The following is a 6,926-nucleotide window of genomic DNA, read 5'->3' on the forward strand; positions in this document are numbered from 1 at the left end:
TGGAGAGTGGCGTGACTTTGTGTGTGACACAAAGGCAAGGAGGAGTATTGCCACAGGCCAGCGCATATTTCGGACTCAGCTAGACTGGTAAAGAAAGAGTGGTTTATATGCATTGTATATGTGATATAACACTGTGCCACCAGATGGCGATGTGGAGTCCCACTTTCCTCTACCTGTTTTCCCTGTTTAAATTTACAATGCTTTAAACTGAAATGCTTCTTTGATGTGTCTAGATCCAGCCTTCATGTCGGCTAACCGATAGGCGTTGGATTGGTTTGAACTATTTAGAAGGGGTTCAACTGTGTCAAGATGCATTTGCTTCTAAAGATGGACGAGTCTTTCAGTTTTGGTTTCTCTGTGCGTCTCATCTTCCCAATCTTAGATAATTTAATTCTCCAAATTACTTTCCAGGATTTTATTACACATTTCTCCTCCCCTTCTCTCTAATGCTTTCATTTGTCATTTTGGTACACACATACACAAAAAAATTCCTCTTGCATTTTTGTATGTTATTATCACTAATAAATGCATTTTCATGCACAAAGTAATAATAATAATAATAATAATAATAATAATAATAATAATAATAATTCCCAGCCACTCTGGGCAGCTTTCAACAAAATATTAAAATAAAGTAATCCATCAAACATTAAAAGCTCCCCTAAACAGGGCTGCCTTCAGATCTCTCTCTCTCTCTCTATATATATATGTGCACACATTTTGGGGTTGCAGAACTGCATTACAAAATTCATAGAAGTGAAGATATCTAAGCGTAACTGGATAGCTATTTTTTTGTATTGTTGCTTTGGGAGGTGCAGATTAGACTGGTTAGCATTAAAATTCAAACAACCAAATCTGGTTGATACTTCAGTGGTCAAGGTTGCTGAGCCAAGGATGGCCGGTTATGGAAACAGCAAACAGGCACCGAACTGTGCGTCTGCATAAAGGGCAATACAGCAGTTGATGCCCTTCCTCCTACAGTTGGCACTTCCCATTTGTTTGACAGAAAATGTTAGGGCTGGGTGATAAAAATTAAACACTTCAGGAAAATGCCACCAAGGATACATTTTGGCTTCTTAAAAAAAGAGGACATTTTTCTATTATTTATTAATTGTTTCCTTTTATTTCCTTCTGGGTTCCGAAATGGTCTGAAAACAAGGCTCCCTGCAGAAGCATAATGGGCAGACCTGCCTGCTGACTGTGTAGGACTCAGCTACATAATATTTTATGTTGATTGAAGGGGCATACACTTTGCCAGTAATAAGTATTTGCTGCCCTTGGGCCCAGCTCCTGCAATATATTACAGATCTCAGAAACGTGGTCATTATTTTGTCTTGGCTGCAAAATTACTTTTATTGAACTGCGGTTAAAATATCCTTAAAGCGGGGTTTTACATATTGCTTTGCCATCTGAGCACAGAATAACATGATGCCATTTACAGTGCGAGTAGGGGAGACTTCCAGGTAAAGCTCCTGAAAAGTGCAAACATTTGAATTACCATTGTTCTGAAGTGCTTAGGAAAACACGCTCTGTCCAATTATTGGCCAGTGGGATTCCAGCTCTGAAGCTAACCAAGTCTACAGACTACCTGTATGGGGGGTATTCAAAGGGCAGTCAAACAACAATGCAGCTTTTAGGCACATGATAGGAGCTGAAGCTCACAGAGTTTTCCTGAAAGTTTGTCAGAGGGGCATAGCCTGCATGGAAACATCCTCTTTGCCTGTCTTCACTCTTGCCTCTTCAGCTCATCAGCAAGCCAGAAATGTGAGAACCATCTGCATGTCTGAGCTCCGTTGCTCAGACACCATCTTAAGCTAGACTTTGTAACTGAATTACCATTTCAAGGCTGCCTGGACAAAGCTGCTGTATCTGTTATTCTGCAACAGGAACTCTTACCGAGTAAATGCTATTTTTTTTTTACCTTTTGCAAAACTGTTTGTGTGATTATTGTTTTAAGAAGGAGAAAAGGGGGAAATACCAAGAGAATCCAGCCAGCCTTAAAGCATCCTGGATTTCTTACTAAAAGGCCAAAGCTAGCCCATCTAAGCTTCCTTTTCAGCCAGGCATAGGCAAACTCGGCCCTCCAGATGTTTTGTGACTACAACTCCCATCATCCCTGGCACTAGGGACAATGGGAGTTGTAGTCCTAAAACATCTGGAGGGCCGAGTTTGCCTATGCCTGTTTTAAGCTGTGAAGGAATGCACTCTGCCGAACCCACAAATGTGAGGAAGGAAGGGTAATATGTAATAAATAGATCCACTCATAGACTCTATATACACATCCCTACAATGTGCACCTCACAGAGGCTGCATTCGGATGTTGGGTTTATTGTGTTAGTTTAACTTCCACTGGCAGGTAGCTATGCTGGGGTAACTATGCTGGGGTAAGTAATTTTCACCAGCTCAAGCCCCATTTAGCCATAGGTGGGAAGAAACACCACATCCTAACCCCTCCCAGCCAACCTATCTGGAAAAAGGATCCTTTAAATTAATAAATCCCCACTGAGAGGTTGTGGTTCTTTCAGATCTAAAAGGAAACGGAGAACCTCTAGGAAATCAACCCACTTAAGTAGAGAATGAGGTTTATGTTGGACTAACTGTACCTCAGGAGGCACATAAGCAAATCTTTTAGGGTGGGAAATGCAACTTTATTGGAATAAATGAATCTCATTCTATGGCTCTCCTTGTGACATTCGGTTTCTGAGCATTGTATCTCACTCGGCTAGCTTATCTGGCTTGTTGCTCCTCTCTCTCTCTTTTTAAAAAATATGTTTGTTTTTAATGGGATCTTTAAAAAGATTGATTCCAGTAATAAATATGAACTGGAAGAGGAAGATAGTACTGGGTGTATCTCCCCCCCCCCCGTCGGATTTGTTTCCAGATTTGACCCAAAGGAATCATAGCTTAATTATGATGCAAATAATTCATCCTCCAGTAGCAAGCAGAATAAAACCAGGAGGAAAAGGAACACACACCCCAAAACATTTTTCTAACACTAACTATGTCATTAAAAGTTAAAAAGAATTGAGGCTGGGAGAAGATTAAAAAAACCACAAGTGGATTTAGGGAGAGTGTTATGTCTCTTCTAAATACTTATCCCATCCTCTTCAAAATATTTATCAAGTTAAGACTAAAGCTTCATCAGGGAAAAAAGATGGCTAACTAGCCAAAAGTAATCAGGCTTAGCTATATATTGGTTGTACTGATTCCTGTCGTCTATGGGGGGGGGGGTGTTGATGCACCAGATGTACTGTATGTTGAACTCTGAAAACCTTCAGACCTGGTGCACTTCTTCTTTCCTTTGTGTCATCTGCATGACAATCAGGGGTGAGGGTTCTTTCGTCCTCGTTCCAAGACGGCAATAGGTACATCAAACTAGAAGTTCCTCTCATTGCAGGGTGCAGGGTTCAACAAAACGTGGTAGGCTTTTAACATTTCTTTTTGACATAACCCTTTCTCTCCATTCTCCAGAAGTAGTGGACATGGTCTGCTGCCAATACACTGAGTGCAAGACCTGGAACATCCGAGGAGGGTGAGCGCCTACCATCTCCCACAGCTGAGGAAAGAGATGGCAGCTGAGTCCCATTGGGTTAAGCCTCAGACACTCAGAAAACATGGCTTTCCATTTACCTTCTGTACCATGAAAATAAATGAAAACAGCATTTAAAAAGAAAAAGAAAGAAAACATGGCTTTCCAAATGTCTCAGAGGCTCAGTGCTACATCAGGGGGAGCCCTTGTCCAATCTTCTGCAATGCAGGAATCTTAACTAAAGCATTCATGACAGATGACTATCTCCTTAAAAACTTCCAATGAAGGACAGTCGGGTAGGAAGTTTGAGAGATGAGAAGAGTGTTCTCTCAAGCAGTTGACTAACCAAAATTGTGAAATAATTCTGCATGTGTCGATTCAAAACATTCAGCCTGGCTCACAGTGGGACTGTGCCTTCTTGGGACACAGAGAAACTATTTATTTTCAACAAATTTTTAATCCTACTTTTCAGACAATTATTGTCTCCCACAGCAGATGGCATCATTTAAGAGTGGGAAGGAAAGCTCCTATCATCAAACTTCCAAGCTAAATGGAGGGAGCTCAGTTCTTTGAGGCCAGAACAAAGTGGTGAGCTCTATGCTGGCATTTATATCTCGTTTGGACCAGGCTGATCTTCCCTTGTTGGTGTTCCTATTTCAATAGCAGTGGCTCATTTGGCTGATGGATGTGACAAGAGTATCATTTCCTTTTGCTTCTGCAATCCCAGGCCAACTGGCAGGTGGTGCAGAATGTCCTCTCAGGCAGGGAGGGTGGAAAGTGAGATTCCTGAAGCTGATCCTTCTCTGGCTAATGGATGGGACCAGGATGGTCTTCTTGATGTTATTCCTGGAATGCAAGGGTTTGTGTGTGCAGTCCCAGCCTCCCTGTCCAATAGCAGAACCAAGTGTGTGCTTACCTTCTGCTTTCCAGAAGGTAAGCAATTGCTCAACGTGACTTTTCAAAAATGATCTCATATCAGAGTTTGTTTGCATCTTCTAGCCCCTGACCCTGCTGCTAACCTCCATGGGAAAAAATCTTAGAGTAACATACAGACATGCATTATATTAGGGGAAAAAATGTTATAAAATGTGCATATATTGAAAAATTGACACTAAAAGGCTGGTGAAATTTTGAGAACGGTTTTTTTAATTAAAAAAATCTGCAAAACTGTGTCAAACTGAAGAGTGGGGGAAAGTGTGAAACAGAGAGAAACTGAAATTGACAGATTCATCAATTTCCACTCTCAGCTCTAATGCTCAGAGCAGAAATAACTTCTGAGTCTTGAAAACATGTAGTTAGGTGCAATGTTCCATCCTTATGGGAAACAGGTATCTATTTATGGATTTCAGATTACAACAGGTGAGCAAAGATAGATGCTCTAAACAACTGCCGAGGTTTTCACCCCCACCCCTAAGCCTTGTGCTGCAAGTGAGCTTACTTACCATTGGGTGGAAATGAGGAGGGAAATAACATCAATTTATAACATATATTGTACACAAGGTACAATACACTGTACAATAATTAAGTTTAAATGTGGAAGTCCTGCCTGCAGGCTTGCAATCTAAAGAAAGACCATTAGGGAATGAAAAAGGGACCCAAGAGGAAAGTGGAGGCAAAGCAGAGGCAGAGATCAGAGATTAGAACTCAAGGGAGGATGTAGTTTTTCAGATGCTTTTTAAGCACTTGCAAGGAAGAAAAGATAAGGATGTCAGGGCAGCGAGGTCCAGCTAAAGAGAGCAACTAGAAAGGAGTGTTGATGGATAATAGTTTCCCCAGGATCAGTTTAAGTTGGGACCAGTGCTCAAGAGCAAAAGTGGGTAATGTTCATGTAGGGATTCCCCCCCCCTTTGTAATAGATCAAAATTGACTCACTCTTGCTCTGAGGTGCTCTATATTTTAGGTACTAAACACCCAGCAGCTGTTTTCTCTGCCCTGAGTCAATGTCTGGAAGCAGCAGACAAATGGATTAGGGTGTGATCAGGATATATCTGGATCCAGACAAATCAGAGGCTATACCTGTGGGGTCTCCTGAGATCCCTAAGGGTAAATGTCTCCACTGTAATCTGACAGTGCTTCTGAAAGCCAGCTAATGGGAACTGCAGGTGAGTAGAGTGCTGTTACACTCATGCCCAGCTTGTGGGCTTCCCATAGATATCCAGTTGGATACCATGCGAATAGGATGCTGCATTAGATAGGCCACTGGCCTAATCCAGCCGTCTCATGTTCTGTGCTCTCCCTATCATTCTGAAAATTTTGTTTTACCTGCCCTGCTCCTTTATAAGCAGGTTGTTGCAGTAGCTAGGAGCGCTTTAGATATTGGTCCCATTTGTTGCACAGGCTCCATCCCTTCCTGGGTTGGGGAAACCTTGCTACGTGGATTCATGATTTCTGAATTCAGCTTGATGGCAGTTGTGCGCTCTATACAGCACTGCCCTTGAAGGCAACACAGGAACTTCAACAAGTGCAACCTGCAGCTCATGACAGATGTTGGGAGACATGAACATACACAGCCAATCCTATTTCAACTGCCAGGGTCGACCTGGGCAGTTGGTGTGTACCTTTAGAGCCCTTCAGAGCCTGGGAATCGCATATTGCAGAGACTACCTCTCCCTATATCGTTATTCGCACCGGCTTTCATCTCCTAACAAGGTTCTGCTTTGCATACCTATGATGTGTAAGAAGAACTGTTGCAGCTAGTAGCACAGGCTTTACATCAATTTCTTCAAGGCTGTGGAATGATCTCCCCTGAGGTTGGCGCTTGCCTAGCTTATGGGCTTCTAAAGGAAGACTGTATTTCCTCTTACATTTACTTTGGCTATTTTGTTAGGTTCTGCAGCACATAGAGAGTGAGACTTCCCTCCATTCTCCCTGACACATTTGCAGATGCTGCAGAGGCGTGAGGGGGAGGGGGGAGCCACTGCACAGAGCAGCAACAGCCAGAAAAGTGAGTGGGTGGAAGTTGGAGTCAGAGGAAGGAGGTCTTTGATTCGAAATAAAATCTAGTCTGGAGAAGAACTTGGGGGTGACAGTCCTCAACTCAATGGAGCCATTATCAGTTCCCAAGATTCAGATTCTGAGCCATACTACTAATAATGATGATAATGAAGCATGTTGTTGGCTTCTTTTATCTTTAGAGACAATGGAGTGTGCCTCCAGGGGTGAAGTCAAACCACCAAAGAGACCTTCCATGGTGTGCAAGCCTGGGCAGTGTATATGGAGGTCCCTTCTCTCAGCCTCGCTGATGTGGTCCGAATGAAAGCAGAGCAATATGTCTGGCACCAGCTTGGTTGCAACAGTTGCTGGAAGGATGTGCATAAACAATAACAATTGTTATGTACTGAAGTTCTCACCCTGGGCCAGCAGGGGGATACTGTAGATAGTTTTCACTCAGGTCCAC

Source organism: Podarcis erhardii (assembly GCF_964252035.2).
Source record: "Podarcis erhardii genome assembly, chromosome: 3".
Classification (NCBI taxonomy): Eukaryota; Metazoa; Chordata; class Lepidosauria; order Squamata; family Lacertidae; genus Podarcis; species Podarcis erhardii.